General features: G+C 43.7%; 1 protein-coding gene across 10 annotated transcripts in view; it reads left to right on the top strand.

Moving 5' to 3' along the window:
* Positions 1–21,438, top strand: part of SORBS2 (sorbin and SH3 domain containing 2) — a gene marked incomplete at its 3' end in the record, with an annotated part of 183,422 nt that overhangs the window by 19,318 nt on the left and 142,666 nt on the right. For all 10 annotated transcript variants that reach the window (XM_081926490.1, XM_081926502.1, XM_081926500.1 and 7 more), the window contains exon 3: positions 15,855–15,992. The remainder of the gene's footprint in view (positions 1–15,854; positions 15,993–21,438) is intronic.

The raw sequence follows: 21,438 nt of genomic DNA, 5'->3' as shown, positions 1-21,438 counted from the left end.
CGAGGATTTCCGCTACATGGTTGCGGCGTTCCCTCTCTTCCAAGGCTGGTCCCCTGACGTGCTCCCCTTCACCTCCTCCCCTGTATGGTGACAGTAACGACCTGTGGAACACTGGGTGCAATTTCATGTGATTGGGTAATCGGAGTTTGAAAGCTACCGGGTTGACCTGCTGAATCACCTCAAAGGGTCCCAATCTTCTGGGCCTCAGTTTCTTACAACCCCCTTTGAACGGCAACCCTTGGGTTGACAACCACACTTGATCCCCCACCCTTATGGTTTCACCTTCCCTTCTGTTCTTGTCTGCCTGCTTCTTATATTGTGCCTTAGCCCTTTCTAAGTTGAGCTGGAGCTGCTGATGGATGGCTTCCATCTCTTCTACAAAATGTTCAGCCGCTGGGACGCTCCATCTCTCCCCTCCTTCCCCTGGAAATGCCCTGGGGTGACACCCGTAATTAGCCAAAAAGGGACTCATCCCTGTGGACACATTCTCCGCATTATTGTAGGCAAATTCTGCCAACGCCAACTTTTCGACCCAATCGTTCTCTCTGTCATTGACATAACACCTAAGATATTGTTGAAGAATGCCATTTGCCCTTTCCGCCTGCCCGTTGGTTTCAGGGTGCCAGGCAGTTGAAAAATTGACTTCCACGTGTAACAAGCTCATGAGCTTCCTCCAGAACCTGGAAGTAAATTGTTTGCCTCGATCTGAGATCACCCTCGAGGGAGCCCCGTGCAACCTAAAGATATGTTCCACAAACAACTTCGCCGTTTCTTCCGCTGTGACTGCATGTGAGCATGCTACAAAGTGGCACATCTTAGTTAACAGGTCTACTACTACCATGATGGCTGTTTTCCCCTTGGACCTTGGCAGATCCGTCATAAAATCTATTGATATCGCTTCCCAAGGCCGTTCTGGTGTGGGTAAAGGTTCTAATAACCCTGCCGGCGCCCTTCTTTCCCCTTTGGCTCGCTGACATTGGTCACACCCTCTTACATACTCCCTTACATCTTCCCTCACCTTAGGCCACCAAAATTCCCTGGTAACCAACCACATGGTCTTGTGTTGCCCAAAATGTCCCGCCGTGGGGCTATCATGCAACTGCTTGAGTACTCTCCCCCTCAATTCACCTTCGGGTATATACAGTGCCCCTTTGTAATACAATGCCCCATTTCTTTCCTCAAAACCTCCGGGGCTCTCGCCCTCCCCCCTGAGACCTCTGAGCTTATCCTGGGCATATTCATCATTTTCCGTTTCCTCCACCAGTTCTCGTTGCCCCGCCATCGCCGCCCCACACACCCAGCGGTCCTCCGGGATGACATGTCTCTCTTCGATCACCCCCTCCCCTTCCCAATATTCTGGTTTGCGTGAGAGCGCGTCCGCCCTGACGTTTTCTGGGCCTGGCACATAATAAATCTCAAAGTTAAATTTGGAGAATTCCTGTGCCCATCTCACTTGTCGTTGGTTGAGCACTCGAGCTGTTCTCCAATACTCTAAATTTTTGTGGTCGGTGCACACTTGCACCTTGTGTTGTGCCCCAATTAATAAATGTCTCCACCTCCGGAATGCTTCGTGAATGGCAAGTAGTTCCCTGTCATACACCGTGTAATTCCTCTCGGACTTATTCAGCTTCCGCGAGAAGAAGGCACACGGTCTCCACTCCGACGCACTCCTCCCCGGTTGAAGAAGGACCGCCCCTACCGCCCGGTCGGATGCATCTGTTTCCACTCTCATGGGTTTTCGTAAATCCACATGCAGAAGTTGTTCTTCCGAGGCGAAAGCCCTTTTCAGTTCTTCAAAGGCTCGATCCGCCTCTGCCGTCCAAACAAATTTCTTCTTGCTGCTGAGACAGTCGGTGATGGGCGCCGTCAAGTGGGCAAAGTTCTTGATGAACTTCCGATAAAAGTTCCCAAATCCCAAGAATCTTTGCACGTCCTTCTTGGTCTTCGGTGTCTTCCATTCCAGTACCGCTTGGACCTTGCCTGGATCCATGGCCAATCCCTTGTCTGACAAGCGGTACCCCAGGAATTCCACCTCCTTGGTATGAAACTGGCACTTCTCCAGTTTCACCCACAGCTGGTTGGCTTGCAGCCTGCCCAACACTTCTCGAACGTCCCTCACATGCTGTTCCTCATTTTCCGAATACACCAACACGTCGTCTAAAAAGGCCACACAATTCTTGTAGAGCAAAGGTCCCAGAACGTGGTTTATAAAAGCTTGAAAACACGCGGAGCCCCCTTGTAGACCGAAGGGCATAACGAGGTATTCAAAGGCTCCCAACGGGGTAAACATGGTGGTTTTCCATTCATCTCCCTTCCTTATGCGTATCAGATTGTACGCCCCCCGCAGGTCCAGTTTTGTAAAAATCTTTCCCTTCCTTACTCTGGTCAAAATGTCATCAATTCGGGGCATAGGGAAAGCCAGGGGCTCCGACACTGCATTGAGGGCCCTGAAGTCACACACCAGTCTCGGTTTGTCTGTGTTCTTTTTGTCCACAAAGAACACTGGGCTGCCCCCCACCGCTCGGGACTCTCTGATGAAACCTCGCTTCAAGTTTTTGTCAATGAACTCCCTCAGCTCCTGCATCTCCCTGTCTGACATGGCGTACAGCTTGCCTACTGGGAGTTGGGCCCCTGGGAGTAGGTTGATTTGACAGTCAAAGGGTCTATGCGGTGGCAGTTTGTCTGCTTCCCTTTCGCTGAATACGTTGCTCAGATCTGCGTATTGCGGGGGCACCTTCCCTTTGTCCATCACTTCCATCCCCGCTAGGGTGACTCTGTCTCCTCCCGAAACCTTCCCCTCCTTGCAGTGTTCTAGGCAATGCGCTGACCCAAAGGAGACCACCCTCTGATGCCAGCCCACTAGCGGATCGTGTAGCGCCAGCCAGCTCATCCCCAAAATGATGGGCGCTCCTCCCAGGATGGCCACATTAAACGCTATCTGTTCGGTGTGCCTTGCCACTCTCATTATCATCGGGACAGTCTGTTGGCTAACTTCTCCCCCCAACAGCTCTCTGCCGTCAATCGTAGTCACCTGCAAGGGGTTACTTAAAGGGATAGTCTGTATCTGGTGCTCAGCTGCAAACTCCTTACTCATGAAATTACAGGAGCTGCCTGAATCCAAAAGCGCCTTGACCTTTAGTGGGTGTCCGTTTGGCAGTTCTAGTAACACCTCTATCACTAAAGCGGGTCTGGGGGGTTCTGGCATGGGCACTTTCATTGCTCTTTGGCCTGGCTGCTGTGCCCCAACGGTGGCAGCCAGGCGTTGGCTTTTACTTGCTCCTTGCCTTCCTCTTCCTTTCCCCCAACAGCTCCTGCCGTCCCTTGCCATTCCTTTCTTTGTGGGCAAACTCTGGCAAAGTGCCCTGGCTGTTGGCAGAGATAACATCTCTTGGCGCTCTTTCCCTCCTTTTTCCGCCCTTCACTGGGATTTGAAACTGCGCGCGCCCGCGCTGTTCCAACTTCCATCGGCTCTGCCGGCGGGAAAGGTGGCTCTGGAATGTCTGGAATGCGGAACTCCCTCCAACGGTCTCCTTTCCCTTCCCGCTTTTCCATAGCCCTCGCCTCCTGGCGCGCTCCTATGGCCAGCGCAGATTTGGTTAACTGGTCCATAGACTCCGCCCTGGGGCCCCGGGAAAGCTCATCTTTGACGGTTGAAGAAAGCCCCTCTTCGAAAAGCATTTGGATGGGCTCCGCCGATAGGTCCCACCCCAATTTGTGAATCAACATGGTAAATTCAGTCCAGTACTCACGGACAGATCTGCTTCCTTGCTGGCAAGCCATTAACTGCCTTCGCACCACCCCCTGCTCAATATCGCTGGAAAACATCAGGTCCATGGCACGAAAAAACTTCCTCGTGTCCTTTAAGATCTCATTATTCGCTGCCATCAGGGGTCTAACCCAATCTTTCGCCCCGGATTCGAGATGGCCAATCACATACGCCACTCGCGATTCCTCATCGGGGAAGTCATCAAACTGCAAGTTTAGAGCGTATTGCATCTCTGTTCTAAAGGCATGATAGTTCCTGGGATCCCCCCCGAATTTCTGCACCAATCCTGGCACCTTTCTGGCGAGCGGGGTGGTTTTCTCCTTTCCCTTTTCTGCATCCTGAGCCCTCCTCTCCTCAAGCCTCGCCGTTTGCAGCGCCAACTGGATCTCCAACGCCCTGTACCTTTCTTCCAGGCTTGGACCTCCTCCAGCTGCTCCTGCTTCCCCGGTTCCGGCTGGATTGCTCATGATGCTTCTCCCTGCACAAGCTGGCTTTCGGTGACTTTCGGATTGCTGTGATGGGACGATGAGCTGCTTGTGCGTAAAATGCAAGTCCCTCAGAGTTTGATCAGGCTTTCAAACCTCTGCCTGTGACGGAGCCCCTCCAGCATGGCTGCGTCAATCACTAGTAGTATCCGAAAGTGGCTGCTTTCGGAAACGTTTCCAACATAAAAGCTCCTTAACGGAAACACGTCGTCTGGCCTTTCGGCGTGACAGTTTCCGTCGAGGTGTGGGTGTCCCTATAGGAGGTCCTGAGACCTCCCCACTGGTTTCGCTTGAAGCGTCTCTGAGCCATCCCTCCGACTCACTTTCCCTTGGAGTTCTTGCTCGCCCTCTACTGGTTCCCTCTTCCGCTGCTACTGCTCTCTCACCCTCAGTGAGCCTTTGCGCCTCCGGCGCTTTAGATGTCAGTTCCCTGACAGGAAGTTTGCAAAGCACAAACAACATAGACCAGGCAGTGCAGGTAAGATTAACTACTTTCAAGGGTCTACTAAAATATATCCTATGAAAATAATGACCTAAGTAATGGGATCTTGTCTAGCCTATACAGCAAAGATTCCTTAGAAAGATATGTGTGAAGAATGCCCCAAGTTTGATAGGCCTTTCAACATAAAGATACAACTGTATAGATATACTCATCAGTAGTCCCACTGACTTCATTGAGCTTTAAATGTTCCTTATGGACTGTTTTCAGATGACTTGCATGCTTCCACATGCATGAAAATTCCACCTGCTATATTCAGCACCTAGCCAGAAGAGAAATTGTTTTGAACTAAGGTTCTGCATTATGATAGTTCCTTATACATATTATAAGCCCACTGATAACAACGGTCCTGCCTGGCTTTGGACTGGAGACATTACAGCCTCAGGTTAGCTGACAGTAAAACTGCATAAAATTGCATATCTGTGGATACATACCAATTAAAAATATATATAAAGCTTTGGGCTTTTAAAGGCTAGAGAACACAGAAAGTTTGTTGACTTTCCCCCAGTAGAACTCCAGATCTTCCTAGTGTTCCTATTTTCCAGGGCTATCCCTGATTTAGCGAAGCCATCCCAGTTTCTGATTTGATCCCATTTTTCCTTAGGATGTCCCTATTTTAATTGGAGAAATGTTGGAGGGTATGGAGTTATCCGACCCCTGAGCCATTGGAAGCCAATCTTGTATAGGGAAGTGTTTTTTTAATGCTTAATGTTTTATTATGTTTTTATATATGTTGGAAGCTGCCCAGAGTGGCTGGAGCAGCTCAGTAGGATGTGTGGAGTGTAAATAGTAAAATTATCATTATGGAATGGGACATCCCTATTTTAATAGAGAACTATTGGAGGGTATGGAATTTTCTTAATTTTGCAGTGGTGTGGTCACTGACTTAACAGCTGAATATACATTAAGAAGAGATAACACATCTTTCCTTTATCAGGAAAGAGTATTGCTTCTGAGTGATGAGTTTCTCCAGTTTAGATGATAACTTACAACACTTTACGTTAACACGAAGAAAGCATTCATTTGAATTTCATTCCATCTAATTTACAAGAAGAAAAGTCCCATCGCCACATTGTTTGTCTGTGCTCTGGAAGTCCAATTTTTGTTTTGGCCCATTTCTCCCCGAAAGCAGTAACTCTGCTCATGAAGAATGCCTCCATATATATCAGTGGCATTGTTAACCGAATGGTAGCATGTAGAACTTAACGATAAAAATGTACTGCTGCTTCCTGTGAGAGGGAGGCGTTCCAGATACGCTTGAAGCATTTGTTGTTGGAAGCACTGATAGGGTTGTTTTGCAAGAGGACTTTTGGTGAAACCTCCATTTCTACCTGCTACCTTGAGCACCAAAACAATAGTGTTGAAAGGCACCAAGGACCATGGGCAATGTAGTTTCCCATCAGTGCAACTGAGCTCCTCATGCCCATTGTAAATATTTAGAGGTTCTGGCAAGTTACATTTCCCAGGGCTCCAGATACCTGGGAAGCTGATGTGTTCAATATTCTAGGGAGGAATGGAGGCTTTCTGCAAAGGCTCCCCGTTATTGTGCAAGGTAGGCTTTGCATAAGGGAAGGGGCTGGCTGAGTGCTGGTTTTCATGAACTCATATAGCAAATTGTGCTGGTCTAATGGTGTTGTTCCCGACAACCTAGCGGTTCAAAAGCATGTCAAAGTGCAAGTAGATAAATAGGTACTGCTCCGGCGGGGAGATAAACAGCGTTTCCATGCGCTGCTCTGGTTTCACCAGAAGCGGCTTTTGTCATGCTGACCACATGACCCGGAAAAACAGTCTGCGGACAAACGTCGGCTCCCTTGGCCAGTAAAGCGAGATGAGCACCGCAACCCCAGTCGTCACGACTGGACTTAACTGTCAGGGGTCCTTTACCTTTTTAAAAAATGGTGTTGTGCCTCCATATATATCAGTGGCATTGTTAACCGAATGGTAGCATGTAGAACTTGACGATAAAAATGTACTGCTGCTTCCTGTGAGAGGGAGGCGTTCCAGATACGCTTGAAGCATTTGTTGTTGAGATGAAGTCCTTGCAGGGCTGTCAGTGGGATATTTGGCCTCAGCATTCAAAATGTCTCAGGCCACCTTGGGGCTGTTTGACTTACAGGAAACTGTTGGTGGGGACTACCTGGACTGCAAGCATGATTTTAAGCATGATCTCCTCTGCTCAGTGTGAATAATGTAATGTGCAGTTTGGCCCTAAGCGGGTTGTGGCTAGGGCACATGTGCACACATAAACAACATAAAGCCGCCCCTCAATTGTAAAATAGCCGCAGTGATTTAGAAGGGATGGGTATCAGAAAAATGAGGACAGCGTGGATGTATGAGTTTGTAGCCCAGCAGAGCTTGATTTCTAAAATTCACCCTGAACACACTTGGATGTCTACCCTTCTGAAATTTGACAGCCTAGGTGATTTCTTTTCATTGGCAGCACACACTGCAGCACACAGAACATTTTGTAGTTCTGAATGGCTCGTATATAATCCTTGTCACCTCGCACCTATCTTTTCTTCTCTCCTTTGTCCTTTTTGGGTCACTAGCAGCACTAGCCAGTCATCTCTTACTTTGATCCATCTTTCTGAATTGCCTCTAAGGCAGACCTGGGATCCACCAGGGGACTAAATGATACATGGCATTGTTAGCCTGGCGCTGCCTTCAGGGTTTATAATAAAGGCTCATTTTTAGGTGTCCCATGCCACGTTTATAGCCTGAACACGGTTGCTTGCAGTTAGATGACTTTTCTAGACTTCCTGATTTCACATTTAAGATCCAAATGTGCAAATACTGACTTAAGACAATATTACCAGGCATTCTACACAGCCCTGATCCTCTAGCCGGACTTTGACATTCCTTTTCAGAGGGAACAATGGATTCTTTTCTGCAGGATGGCAAAATGATCTCCCTTTTACTCCGAGGCCTAGTTCTCACAAATAGTAGACAATGCAACTGACCTGTTTTCTGAACTGTTCTACTTAGATGGGGGAATTTATTTATTGATTGGTATGTTTTCCCTGCACATAGAAAACTGGTATGTCAAGACAGATGGCTTCACTAGAATCCTCCCTGGTATCTACTTTTCTGTGTGCAAGGATTTTATATATAGAGAGGAGCATTTGATCTTGTGAGCTATCATTTGCAGTCTGAAGTAATGCATTTGAGAATCAGGTTGGCCACCTTATTGTTCATTGTGCCTTAGGTATGGTAACAAAGGTCCAGATTCCTTGAATATGTCCTTTGAAACAAATCGCCCTTCCCATTGCTAAGTAAAATAAGCTTTTGTGATTTCCCGACATCTGCTCCTTTTCTTATCACCCACAGCTTTGAGTGTGAAGCCAAATAAGTGGTTGCAGAAGGTACTTAATAGAGCATTCAGCATTCCCTCCTAATAGGGAAAACCTCTGTTGTGCTTGTCTGGATGAGAGACAGAGGACAGGAGAAAGGGAGCCAGAGTGCTAAACTATAGGTGGGGTACCTGTGGTGCCTCTACTATGTGCTATCCTCTACTATGACAGCATAATCAGTTGGGCAGCCTTCTGTCTAAGGAAGGATGCCTTTGAAAGTGGGGATCAGTCCACCTGTCAGCAACCTAATCTGCAACTTCAAAGCTTCCCACAGCTTAGCACCTTCCCATCTGAGAAGAGAAATGAAAGTGTTCATTGGGCCAGCTGCCAGCTAACCTGATCTCAGCTATCAAAGCTGTCCCTACAGAAAACATCTATTGGGTCCCCTGATTGTTACCCCACCCTCAGACATGTATTCAAGGAAATTACAGGAGTGAAAACATGCTATAGATGACTGCTTTGGTAAACGGTTCCCATGGCATCTGTGGATACCCACCAATATTTTTTTTTCTCAGGGGGAAATAGTTATTATTGGTCAAATTCTTTAATTCAGTGCTTCCATGCAATTTAATATATCATGCAAGGGGGAGAAGGTGTTGGGGAAAATATATTAAGAAATGAAGGTTGTCATGGAAGGCTCAGAGGACACCAGTCTGAAAGCTAGAAAATAACATTATTATTTTTCTTAAACAAGAATGTATCAGGATGTTACGGAAGTTGGGTCCCAGCCCAACTCTCTGCCAAGTGGTAGCAAGACTCCAGGGGGCTCCTGGCACTCACCCAAAGCAATCTGTGTTTCTTTGGAGAATGGAGAAACGGCAGAGACTATCATAGCTTTAAGAAATATGATTTATTAATATATTTACACCTTCAGTCTGCATGGAGGGAGTCTGAATCTTACAGCAAGAGGGGCTTCTTCCTCACAGCAGTGCAGCACTGGAGTTAAAGGTATCTCTCCCAGCCTTCAGCCAGCCTGCTCAAGATGGATCCCAGTCTTTTTTTCCATCTCTCTTCTCAGCACACCTTGCTCTAAAGACTCTTTTTTCCTGTCACTTGAAATACACACCCCACCACCATGACAACCTCTATCTGCCCAGGCCCAAGATTCTTCCTAGATGGGCCATCAAACCTTTTGTCATGTTAATGCCTCTATCCCACGTGAGGCACTGGCTTAGAAAGGAATCTTAGCCTGTATTTTTTTCCACTGGCCTGCAATCTTCCCTTCAGTATTGCAAATAATCAAAATCTTACCATATATTAATTTGTAGAGTTTAGCCCCCCACCCCCAATAGATAACAAGGAAACTCCTTGACACCATCCAGATATAGCTAAGTCCATTGCCACCAGGTGACTAAGCTATATGATGGATGCTATCCATACAGGTGATTTAGGAATAGTCAAGTACATCCAGAAGTTCTGTGGTTGCCTTAAAAAGGTCTGTGTTTCTTTCTTACTGCTCTGGAACACTACCTTCAGGTAGTTAAACTTTACAGTCATAGCCTACCAGTGTCATTCATATAACCAAGGGCTTTGAACTTGTTCCTAACAAAATTATATTTCTATTCATGATTACATCATATGATAGGGATGGGGAGCCTGTGACCCTCCAGATGATGAGGCACTTACATCATAAATAACCATTGGCCTTGCTGGTTGAGATTGATGGGAGTTTCAGTTCAAGAACATCTGAAGGGTCACCGCTTCCCCGTTCCTGGTACGTTGTTTTCTCAGTAGCGCTACGGAAATGGTGGTTGCAGAGAAAAGCAGGTGTGTCTAAGCCCCACTGACAATTCACAGCACTTACAATCCAATCCTAAAAGTGTGCAACTTCAAGAGGATTTCTTTGTTTTATCGCAGACTTAAACACAAAATTAAAACCTGTGTTCTATTGATTAAGCAGGCCTCATAATTTGTAGACCACACCCAATAACACAGCCTTCACAAACCTGATTCCATCCAAATGTTTCAAGTTGCAGCTTCCATCAGCCCCAGCCACCAGAGCTGAGGCTGATGAGAATTGTAGTCCAAAACTTGAAGGACACTATGTTGGCAAACACTGCAATGATGGATGGGATCCGGAGATGACTTCTATGGGTGTAAAGGCCTTTCCATGTGTGCAAGACAACCTCACTGATTTCCACTAATTTCCCCATTCCACTGCAGTCTCTTTAGTCCCTCTGGAGTGGCTTTTTGGGTGCTATGGGGAGCTGGGGGTGGGGGGAGGAAAGCCTTCTTCAGCAAGCAGAATTCTACTTGTGTGGCTGCAGATCAAAAACCATATTATTTACCATTTGCTTTGAAGCAGAGCTGTGAAGATCCCAAATGCCTGATTATTCAGAAAACTAAACAATTTGATTGCTGACTCTTAAGCATTTCAATTCACTCCTAGGATTTTCAAATGTGTTTCTGCTTATGACAGTATGCAAGGAGTTGCTTGTTTTAGCTGTTGTCTGCAGTAGGCAGTCATGAAGTAGGTCAGTTTTACTGGACTTAAGGACTAGAATTTGGCATTCAAATGTCTCCAATTTTATTTTCCATTTGCTTTTAACTGTTAATGGGAATAGTTATAACACCCTTTCAGTAAGTGGTCTGTTGCCCAGAACAGTCCAGCCAACCCTTCTTTATTTACTAGAGAATATTTACCACCACCCCTCTGATGTATACACCATTCAAGATGACTTAGATGAGTTAAAAGCTGCAATTTGATAGTAAAACCATAACATAATTAAAATACAATAGAGATCAGACATGACAGATTAAAGTAGTCTCCCAAGCATTGCAGAAGCTTGCTGGAATACAAAAAAAGTTCACTAGTTGTTGGAGAACAGCAAAAGTGGGGACCACTGAAACTCATGATGTGACGTGTTACACAGCTTCCACAAGGAAGTCTTCTCTGATCACCGCAGCCACCCTCCCACCATATGTGTAACACAGGGAAGGACATCTCCACCAGATCTTGGGCAGGGGACATGTTGAAAACACCTTTCTTACCTTCTTGCAGGAGAGGCCCATATTCCACTCATAGTCATACGTGCTTTCACAGAAAGAGAAACAAGTGCAAAGGACCAGCAGTTGGTCTGTGGTGTGGCAAGCTCAGGAAGTGGCCTTTCCAAAGGTCTAATTTTAGTATAAAACTGACAAGGGAGTGCAAATATGTGGGAGGATCTAGAACAGTGTTTCCCATACTTGGGACTCCAGCTGTTTTTAGACTACAACTCCCATCATCCCTAGCTAGCAGGGCCCAGCGGTCAAGGAAGATGGGAACTGTAGTCCAAATACAGCTTGAGACCCAGTTTTTGGTAACCCTGCTCTAGGTTCAGAAGCAGCAGGGGCACCAATCTGAATAAAATGTTGGGGAACCCAGGTAAGCCCTGCCCTGCATAATCGATCACAAGATGCGGTGCACACACATGATCTAGAAGCTAATGGAAAAATGATTGCCCATAAGTGGCCAGCCTGATGTATCTCGGTGTTCTCAAGCAGACTGTGGAGGTGATAGCTTCTCCCTGTTTCTCCCCAGCATCTGGCATTGCAAGGTATGTTGTCTGTGAATATGGTTCTATTTTGCTATTATGGCTAACAGCTGATGGGCAAATGCATGTACGGCTGACTTAATACTTTCCCAAAAGCTTTCATATCTTTGCTAAAATATTAGTATTATCAAAAATGGCAAGCAACATCAATAACATTGCCTAAAACAGGAGTGGAGAACCTTTGGTCTTAAACGTTGTTGGACTACAAATCCAGCTAGCCCTGACTAGTGACCATGCTGGCTGGGGTTTATGGGAGTTGTTAAGCAGCAACATCTAGGGGGCCAAAGGTTCCCCATCCCCATTTTAAAATGTAGGGTGTAGCAAAATATTTGGCAAGCAGTTGTCTAGATTTAAGGGTGATGTTTCTGGACTTCTTTTTTGGCATGGCTGTTTTCAGAGTTATGGAAATCTGTCATGTCCTGGAGACAGACAGGCTGGCTGCAAAAATTTTACTAATATTTGCGACCTATAAAACATTTCTTGAAATCGAGCAAAAACGAAGAATTATTGTGGGCAGTTGCTGCAAATGATTAACTCACCCCAAAAGTGGTGCTACTTAACAAGCTTAGTAAATGCTATCAAAGTGACAGGTAAGATAGATTTACAGCAAAACAATTAAGTTGCAAGATTGAATTTTGTGCGGCTGGTAAATGAGGGGATCTGAAGGTGGATGGAAGCTGTCTGCTTGAGGAGACTGTTTCAGGAAAAGGAAAGAAATACAGCTCTGCAGAGCATCATACATTTGTTTTTTCTTGCATCTTGCTGGCTGGGACAAGTGTAGCTGTATCTCCTTAGTGTGGAAAAACCCCAAAACAGCAGTGTTGAAGGAGAAGTGGAGCAAGCAGCCCAGTGTAGTATTTAGGGCTGGAATGAACAGGAGTAGTTCTTTGAAAAGCAGCTAGAACTGGAACTTATTCCTTGGTGAAAGATAGAACAGGGAATTGCTGTCTTGTCCAGGCAAGAACCAGGTGCCAGTGGTATCTCGGGCTACAAACACCTTGGGTTACAAACACTTCAGGTTACAGACTCTGCTAACCCAGAAGTAGTACCTTGGGTTAAGAACTTTACCTCAGGATGAGAACAGAAATCGCGCTGCCGCAGCAGCGGGAGGCCCCATTATCTAAAGTGATACCTCAGGTTAAGAACAGTTTCAGGTTAAGAATGGACCTCCGGAACAAATTAAGTTCTTAATCAGATGTACCACTGTATTTAATCCAGGACTCATTCAGTCCTGAGCTCTTTTACTGGATATCTTTTATGAATGTTGATTTTACAACTCCTGTAACAAGCACATATATTTGAATGATCCTTTGCTCAACTGAGGTTCTCCTATAGTGTCCTGTATTTTTATTTTATGTACAGTATTTATTTTTACATTTATATCCCACCTTTCCCTTTTTAGAGTTCAAGGAGACACATCGTTTTCTCATTTTCCCCATTTTATCCTCACAGCAACCCAGTGAGGTATGTTAAGCTGAGAGTAAATGGTTGGCCCAGAGTCACCCAGTGAGTTTCAAGATTGAGTAGGGATCTGAATCCTGGTCTCCTAGATCTTGGTCTGACACACTAACCAATACTGGCTCCTGAGGCATTTCCTAGAACAGATGTAGCCAAAATGGTGCCCTCCCAGAAGTTACAGACTGCAAGTCCCATCATCCCTCACTATTGGCCATGCTGGTTGGCACTGATGAGAACTGTAGCCCAAAACATCTGTAGGGCACTATGTTGGTTACCCCTGTTCTATAAGGTTTGCCTGTACTTTTAAGAGAAGTTGTCAGTCACATGCAGCAAGTGAGGACAGGAAGTTGCAAGATTATTGCATGGGTTGTTTAATAAAGCGCTGTTTGTGTTTGCTTTTGAAACAAAGCTTTTGAGCACCACTTTGCAAACAACAATAATGTTGCAGAACCACTCCAAAATAGGCAACATTCGATTTTCATTTGTGGTCTTGGTGATATTGATCCTTCTGTTGCCATTCTGAGTGTATTAGATGAGGAATATCTGAACCAGGGGAAAAATCTCATCACCCAGTTTTTTATTTTTCCAGTCTTAAGTTTTGTATGTCCCACATATGTTAGTTAATTTTCATTTGCATTCTTGTGCACACTTCTCCAAATACACACATTTTTGTAAGCTATTTCCCCTAATACAATCAGTGCTTTGCACATTATTTTCAGCAATATCTGCATTTTTTGCATGCATTTTCCTCTAATATACACATTTTGTATGCGCTCTTTGGTTGGAGAGCTGCATCACAAATGTTGGAGAAGTGTGAATTTTGAAGGGTTCATTCATTGGTTCATAAAGTGCAAATTTGATGGGTTTGCATTAAAATGTGGACCGAGTAAATTTCTCCCCATCCCTTGATACGAGGATCAATGAACTAATTTTCCAATCTAGTGGAAATAAAAGTGCTGTGAAGGGCACTGCAAGATAAACTGTTAGAGATGAGGGTTGTTTCTTGGTGATGAAGGGTTTCCCAGTTAGGAAAGATGCTTGTAGAGGACATCCAGAAAAGTTCTCTGGCACAATGGCATATAAGAAGGCAGCAATTTCTGTTCCAACCTGTATTTGCCCCACAACCATTGCTGTTTCTGTTCCACAGCAGTTTGAGTGAAGGTAAAGGGACCCCTGACCGTTAAGTCCAGTCGCAGATGACTCTGGGGTTGTGGCGCTCATCTTGCTTTATTGGCCGAGGGAGCTGGCATTTGTCCGCAGACAGCTTCCGGGTCATATGGCCTCCATGACTAAGCCGCTTCTGGCGAACCAGAGCAGCGCACAGAAACGCCTTTTACCTTCCCGCTGGAGCGGTTCCTATTTATCTACTTGTACTTGATGTGCTTTTGAACTGCTAGATTGGCAGGAGCAGGGACTGAGCAACGGGAGCTCACCCCGTCGCAGGAATTCGAACTGCCGACCTTCTGATCGGCAAGCCCTACGCTCTGTGGTTTAGACCACAGCGCCACCCGTGTCCCTTGCTGTTTGATTAATACTACGTTATTCATCTTGTTATCTTCTACTTAATGTAAGTTGCAAAGTATTTACCTAACTTACATATATTTTGATGCAAGGGACATGTCAAACCATTTTTTTTCATTAATTACATGTCATTTGTGGACATTAAAAAAACAACCACAATGGTAATTTAAAAAAAATATTGATTGCATTCGCCTGACTCATTTCCATTCCTGGCCATGCAAACGGCAGCAATTTCTTCTTCCTTTTCCGTTTTAAATCTCCCACATCTATAATGATGCAAGATTTGGGGGGGGGGGGCTAATTAATAAGTTAGTGTTCTTTATTCCCCAGTGTGAAAATGGTGTCTGGACTGATCCTCTGGAATCAGGAAGTTGAGGGTTTGAATCTCATCTTTTCCATAAACTTACATAAGCTGCCCCCCACCTCAGCTTCAGTCACCCCATTTACAAAATAAGTAATATTGATTTTTTTTACAGGGTTCTTTCAGGATAATGTACACTAACCATTTTGAACAGTTGAAAGTGATATATATAGACGCAGATATTAAAGTTGTTCTTGTTGTAATGTACCTGATGAGCAGTCCTTTGAAATGCTTACCATAGTATCCCAACATGAAGAAACCTTCGGCAGTTGTTCCTTCTCTGCAGTAGTGAATAGGTGGGCAATTGCAATACCAACTGGCTCCTCATTTCCCTTGTCACATAAACGCTATAGAGTCAACAATCATTCTTAGGTCACTAAGCATTCAAAAATAGAAGGGTTGCAGATTCCAAACATTTTGTTGCAAACAGGAAATAAACTTCTGGTTTCCCTTTTAGGAAGCCAAGTGAGCCAGTGAGATCTAAAAGCCTTGGAAGCAAAATAAAGCATATAAGAGAAAGCTCCTCATTCAAAGAATCTAGGTTGATGCTATTAAAAGGAGGCACAATATTTACAGTATTTTCCAGGCTGGTCACCCGATCCAAGAAAAATGAAGTCAATCAGGGTTTATTTCTTGTGCAGCATGCTGCTTTAAATTGTCTGAAAACTGATTTTGCTCAGCATTGCAAGTTTGGATGTGGAATCTGAACAGTGAACAAAGTTGTTGTGAGTTTCCTGCCTGTGTACTTTTCTGGTTTCTCTTATTGCAGACAAACCCGTCCGGTGCTGAAAATAGCTCAAATGCTCCTAGAACAGTAGCTGCAGCCAGCAGCTGAAATTCTTTCATGCTCTTATCGCCCTCTCTTTTCCTCTCTATTGCAGATTCTTGTTCTTCAGTTAAACTTAGACCTTTACAGAAGCTAAACATTAAGAAAGGACTGAGTTAACAAGATCTTGATGTACAAGAACAAAAATATTAAAATCTCCTACATCTGAAAAACAAGAAGACTCGTCTGACCGGTAATTTTCTCTTTGTGTGTGTGCTTGTGTGTGTGTGTTAGGGATTTACAATTTCATTCTGCATTCATAGCTGGCATTCCTTGGTCATTAATTAACATACTGTAAGAACCTGCCATAGAGAGTTGGTATTTCTTAGAGAGAGAGAGTCTCTTTGAAATCTCAGCAAACTAAGGGTGTGCAGAGGCATGTGAGATTTATGCTGTGTATTGCTAAATAAATAGTAATTCAGGAAATTTAATGAAATGCTAATTTTGTTTTTAAGAAAAGAATTTAGTTTTCCTATTAATTTCTTTGGTCTGGTAATTGCCTTTGAAAAGGTCTGAAGCAAACTAGTCAGTGACTTTCTTTTTAAATTGTTTGCTGGCTTTCAAGTACTTGAAACTCGGAATACTATAATTTGCTGCCATACTCCATTTCTCCTGGAAAAAAGGGAGGGAAATAAGGGAATGTAATTGTATATTTCTGAGTTGATCTGTATTTCCTTAGTCCTTGGTATTCTGATACAGTAAATGTTCAGAATTCATTTCAGTATCTGCAGTGACAGCCATCGCCAGCCTTCCAATGACAGCCTGAAGTGGGTACAGGAAAAGCTTTATCTCTTCATTTTGCTGAAAATATACTTGCTATGGGTTGCCGCCGCCTTCTTCTGCCTTCAGTTTATTAATCTCTTCTCAACTTTGCCTTGCAACTTGCTTCTTGAATAGCAAAAGTATATAAGTAGGTCCACTTGCCTTCCTGAAATACTTCGGTTGTGACCTGTCCCTTTTTTTCTGTCAGATTCCTTGGTCTGACCACTGTCCAGCAATGAGGTGCAATAATGAAGGGTTAAAGCTTCCTTATGCAAATGTTCTGTTGGCTTTGAAAAAGGCACCCACCTTAGCTGAAAGGTTGGTGGGTAGACTGCCAATTCCCAGGAAAATGTGGATGAAGGGAAGGAAATTGTTGCTAGTTATTTATATCCTGCTTTTCAAACTAGTTTTCTAAAAGAGCTTCACAATAAGAGCATAACAATAAAGCACAGTATGAAGATAAAAGCATAACAGCATTTAAAAACCAGAACACAGAAATAAAAACAGCAGAAATCAATCATAAAGCCCTTTATGGAATTAAAATGTTTTACGAATTCATCTAAGAATAGGAAGGGTGGGCTTATTAACCTCCACCCCTTAGAGAGGGAACATCATATCAACAATGACATCACCACTCATCCCTGCAATCTTTGACTCATCTTGTTGCTAATGATAAGCCAGAGGGTGAATCTAATGTTGATTTTAATTAAGGCTTTGGTCATTTTATATGATAAGGGGCATAACGTGCAAATCCAGAAGGGGTGTGATCTCTAGTGAAACCATTCAAAAGAAGATGACTGTTTTTCAGAAGAAGGTACCATTGAGAAAGAGCTGAAAAGGCTTAAAGATACCTTGTGTCCACCCTACAAATAGTAGTAGTCTTGTAGGTACTTCCTCTTGTTTTTGTTACTTTCACAGTTGGACAGACCTATGGCAGGGGGAGGAGAAACTGGTAAGTGCTTTGCACACCCTACTGCAGAAATATGATTATTACTTACAGGGGCAGAGCAAGGTGAGGGCAGGCCGCCCCAGGTGACATCACCAAGGGGGGTGATATTCAGTGTGCCACCCGCCCGTGACTCCCACCTACCTGGAGCCGTCAGGGGAAGGGGGTAGTTGCACCGCTTTGTGCTGCTTCGTTTTGACAGCCCTGCGCTCCCGGGCTGCTGGAGGAGGCAGGCAGAGGATGGGAAGGAGGCAGGCAAACAAAGAAGAGGAGGGTGGAGGGAAGGAGAGAAGCAGAAGCTCTCTCAACTCAGGGCCCAAACCCTGCAGCCCCCAAAAAAGCTTAACAATTTTGGTCAATCCTTCCCTTAAAAACCTCAACAACTTCTGGCAATGATGATGGGTATATCACAGCCAGTCTTTTTATACTGTGAGTAGATCACAGTCTCTTGGGAGTCCAACTAGATTTCAATGGGGGGGGGGTGGAGAGAGAGAGACAAGAAATTTTCCACACCGGGTACCACCTTGCTACGCCACTGATTACTCATTCAATTTCCTACCTGCTTTCCACCATAAACTCCTTGTTACAGCAATTTAAAAATACGATATTAAAATCAGTTTAAAAGAAATTGCAGTCAAGTGAATAGGGTGGGTCCTACAAACATATATCTCAGGTGTCAAAGACCAAAGTGAAAAAGTGGCAGGAAGCACATAATGAAGGTGCCAGATGAACCTCTGTGGAGAGGGAATTCCACAACTTTAGGTGCTACCACAAAGAATGCCCTATCCAAGCCCCTGAACTTATGAAGGTGGTGGAACTGCTAAGTGGGCCTCTGCTGCTGATCTTAATATCCAAAGGGTGGGGGTGGGGGGCTTTAAACACTAATGTGAGCACCTGGTTGCTGCATTTTGGAGCAAACTGAAATTTTTAGGTCATCATCATGGGCAGCCCATGTAAAGTACATAACAATAATCCAGTCTGGAAGTTACCAAAGCATGGAGTATTAGTTTTCTTGAAAATAAAATTTGAATTAAAGGATTTATGTGCCGAACAATGTCTTCTACATTATTATTTTCTGTTTAATATTTAAGTGACCTCACTTAGTTCACAAAAGCCAAATTACATACACTTAAAATTCTTCTCCAATTGGAACCAAGCAATGCCAAATTGAAGTCTAAGGTTGCATTTTTTAAATATATCAAACTAATATTGCTCCTGCAAACAGGGGTCTGTAGCTGAAATGTTGATGTAACCTGGAATCCAAACACTATGAACACAGCACTGTAGTTCTTCTGAATGAAGGAGAAATCTCTGGAGAGGAATGGAATGTCTTTCTTTTAGTAAATATACCTCTGCATTCATAGAAAACAAGTGGTAACATTCTGTGCAGGTTTCGTCTTTGACAGTGTGTTCTTTGTTCACTCTCCAATGGTGGTGTCAAGTATGTTAGTGAAAAAGTAATACGAAATTTCCCCATTTGCATTTTTTGTTTAACTTACCTGTTTCACTCCCAGGGAACACTGTAAGCCTTCAAAAGCTCAGTGCTATGAGTAAAAGGAGTACTTGGCATAATTGACTTTGACCCATTTTGGACAATTATTCTCTGCTTCATAAACCACGGTTTATTAAGCCAGGAATGAGTGTTGAGTTGAGCACTCCTGGCTTATTTTTCTGGTTTGTTAACCAACTTTAAGACAGATTTCCCTGATTCAACCATAGCAAGGAACTCTGACTCAATACAAGCTGGATCTTTTCACTGGCATCTGATGTGAAGGGTGGGAAGAGGCAATTCCTGGCTTAATAAACTAAGGCTTTATGAAGCTGGTAATAATTGTCCATACTGGGCCATTAGCTGAATAAGACTACAATGCTATGTACTTAACCTGAACACAGAATGTACTTTTGAGTAACCGTGCAGAGGATTGTAAAATGAACTGCCTCCTGTGTTTTTATAAATATTCAAATGAGAAAATGCACACATGTGTGTTTTATTAGGCTATTGACAATGAAAATGCCACCTCATCTTGGAATGTTTCTGAATTTAGTTTCCAGTATAAAATTAATACAGCACGTTGTAGAAATATTGCTTTCAAAAATGTACTGCTTCTTGAAAATCCCACCCCACTGATCTGTCCAAACCATCTAACATACGTATGGAGCTCTCTTCAATAGAAAATGCAGGTTCATATTAGGTACATATTAGGTACAAGCAGATTTGCTTCTTTCATTGACATGAATGGAGTTGCTTGTGGCTACTAGAGCCTTGTGTGCACAGTGGAGTCTGCCCTGGTCTCTGGATTTGGGTGCATGGATGGAATCCAGTTTCATAGGACTATGTCAGCATTTCCCAAACTTTGGTCTCCAGCTGCTATTTGACTACAACTCCCATCATCCCTAGCTAACAGGACCAGTGGTCAGGGATGATGGGAATTGTAGCCCATCAGCTACAGCTAGAGACCCAGGTTTAGGAAACCCTGGACTACATGATTGATAAGATAGTTTGGATGGACATGGGAAGGATAGATAAAGGTCCAATGAAACCTAACAGTAGCTAGGACTCACAAGGCTTAGGGATTTGCCACACCTTTTGCCCCACTCTTTCCAGACATGGGTCCGTGAATTGCCATTTGCTCTGATTCAGCTTTAAAGAGTAGAGTTTGTGGGGGAGGGAGCTAAAAAAAATGTATTTAGGCAAGGAGCTTAAAGCACTAGCTATGCCTAGAAAGCATGGAGGACAGGTAAGTGTGGATAAGCCCTTAGTTATGAAATATAAGTGTTAAGGGGATTAATACTGGAGCATGTGCATGAATAATGAAGGATAAAATGTCTTTGAATTCAAGCATAGTGCATTTTCCTTAGTTTAAGAAAGCACAACCAGCTTCTTTCACATAATTTGGGGAAAAGAGCTCCCATGTAAGTGGCTGCAACATTGAGGAAGCTTGAAACTTAGGGGGGGGGGAATTAACACAAATAAAGCATTGAGGTCAAATCAATAGTTGGAAATTTACTGCTCATTCCTTTGTATAAGTTAATAGTTAATAGAAGAGAAAATAAATGTCAGAGAGAGGAGTAGCATTTGCTTACATTGAGGAATACATTGTAGGGTTCAAAATTGTGTAGAAAGAAGGGAAATCTCTTGGTTTTAAGGGGTAAGCTATATGTTACAGATCAAATGTGTGTTATGAATTCACTGGAGTGACTTTCTTAAAATGCATACAAGGAAAGCACATTCCCCAGCTGGGTTGGAGTTGAAAACAAATATTATTTCTGTTTTTATTTATTGTAAACTGCTCTGGGTGTTTTTTATATAGAATGGATTAAATTAATAAACTAAACGAATGGCACTAAACTTGGAAATGGAGAAGCTGGGAATTAATAAACAAAGCTAATGAAACATGTTTGGAGTGCCATAAGGGAAAAGCAATTGTGTGTTTTGGAGCTGTGGGATTTGGAGCCGGTAAGCAGTGAGGGAATAGTTTACACAACTCCATCTCTTTGCTGGTGCTTCATTTAAAATAGTCACTCACTTTGCTTCTTGCTTGCTTGCTTATCTATCTACCTATCTATCTGAAACACCTCTTGGGGCTTCACACCTGTGCGTTTTATAAATCACAAAGTAGGGATGGGGGAGATGTTTGATTCATTTTGTCTTTAAAGATTAAGCTAGCCAAATCTGCACTATCTAAAACAATACATGAACCAAAACAGAAGCAGCCTAGAAAACTGCACACCTCCAAATTTTGCAAGGCACTTTTCTAGCCAAATGACATGTACAAAAATGCATATACTTGGATAAAATGTATATATTGGTGAAGATAACGTACATTCATACATTGTATTGGGGAAAATTCTTGGCAAAATAAATGTATATTTGGCAAAATTGTATACAAAATGTGTCTATTAGGAGAAATTTGCACTCAACTGTTGTTAA

The sequence above is a fragment of the Podarcis melisellensis genome, assembly GCF_964234715.1.
Source record: "Podarcis melisellensis genome assembly, chromosome: 9".
Taxonomy (NCBI): Eukaryota; Metazoa; Chordata; class Lepidosauria; order Squamata; family Lacertidae; genus Podarcis; species Podarcis melisellensis.
This window is presented reverse-complemented; position numbering and strand designations above follow the sequence as displayed.